This window comes from Octopus bimaculoides, chromosome 30 (assembly GCF_001194135.2).
Source record: "Octopus bimaculoides isolate UCB-OBI-ISO-001 chromosome 30, ASM119413v2, whole genome shotgun sequence".
Classification (NCBI taxonomy): Eukaryota; Metazoa; Mollusca; class Cephalopoda; order Octopoda; family Octopodidae; genus Octopus; species Octopus bimaculoides.
Window position 1 is genome coordinate 6,860,424 of NC_069010.1, and position 1,439 is coordinate 6,861,862.

A 1,439-nucleotide genomic window follows, 5' to 3' on the forward strand; every position below is an offset into this window, starting at 1 on the left:
TCCAGTGGTGACGGCTCGGTGGTGCCCGGTTCTGCCTTGTCGCTCTTGTCACCCTTCATTCCACCTGTCGATTTCGACCGCTTCCCCAAAGAGTCGTCTCCTTTGGTGCCGCTACTTCCCTTCACTGTAGACCCTCTCTCTTTCTCTCTCTGCCCCTCTTTAGAACTCATCGCGTCTATTTACCAGACGAAGTCCGTCGACCAAAGTTCTTTGTTCCATTTCACAACAAGAAACAACAGGAATGAATGCAATTAGCTATTTTTCTCTTCAACTCTTTCTCTCTCACCATATAAACTTATACAATCAAATATAACACACACCCTTATTTATAAGTCCCAGAGATCATGCAAGGAAAATCCAATCCAATTCTGAAATCCTGTAGTGGATCATAGATCGAAGGAAGAAGAGAGTATATTTTTCTCTGGGATATGCAGCTAGTTCCTCTCTCTCTCTCTCTCTTTCAAACAGAACCTTCATAACATTCTAAATATATGGTTCCTCTATGGGCACACACACACACGGGCATATGTGTGTGTGTGTGCCTGTGTGTGTTTGAATGTGTGTGTATGCATAAAGATCTAAGTCAAATTAAATATATTTTCGTAATTAACCAATATCTGCTTAATTGGTGGTTCCAGATCTGCTGGATTTTAATTTGTTCCTTTTACAAGTGAGTTTATTATTAATAATAATAACAATAATTTCTTTGCGGTAAAATGAAAGCTTCCTTCAAATTTTCTGTCTATTCATATTTTGTGTGCGTGTGTGGGTGTGTATACATATATAAATATATATACATATGTGTGTGTGTGTGTGTTTTTTTTTTCTTAGAAATTGTCTTCCTGCAGACTCATCATCATTCTTGTTTTATTTTTCTTCTTCTTCGTCGTCTTCTTTTTCTTCTATTTAGCAAACATTCTCCGTCGTTCCCTTCCAGCCGAGTCATTCGTTGCTAATAGAGGATCGCTCTCAACTAAGACCAAGTTTGAGAGACAAGGAATTGGTTGACCAAAAGTCTTGGACTGGAAGAGAGAAAATTTCCTGAACTGTAAAATTTTGGTTCCTGAATACAGGAAATAACTAAATGTTATTAAGGAAAATTTGTTTTTAAGGTGAAGGTCAGGGGAAAAATACAATTGCTGATAATTGTATTTTTTTGTGTAATTTTGACTGGTCTTGCCTGCTTTACATTTTTGTTGCTTCGCTAAATTCCCTTTGAGAATTATTCGGTCTTAGGAGACACATTACATGTGATCTTCTTCTAGCACATTACCAGTCCACCTAGTGGCCTCTTGTATATATACTCTTATATATTTTTATATAAACATATGCAATAATCCTTGAGATCTCAGATATTTTTTTCTGAATCTCCCTGATTCTTTTAATGTGCTAGTTACCTGGTATTAAATTGATATTAATTAATATCCAATGTTTTACCC

General features: G+C 36.6%; 1 long non-coding RNA gene across 1 annotated transcript in view; it reads right to left on the reverse strand.

Annotated features, from left to right (window-relative positions):
• Window positions 1–6: 6 nt before the first annotated feature.
• LOC128251298 (uncharacterized) overlaps window positions 7–1,439 on the reverse strand; it is a 46,031-nt gene continuing 44,598 nt past the window's right edge. Inside the window, exon 3 of the long non-coding RNA XR_008267069.1 lies at window positions 7–1,080. This is a non-coding gene — a long non-coding RNA (uncharacterized LOC128251298). The remainder of the gene's footprint in view (window positions 1,081–1,439) is intronic.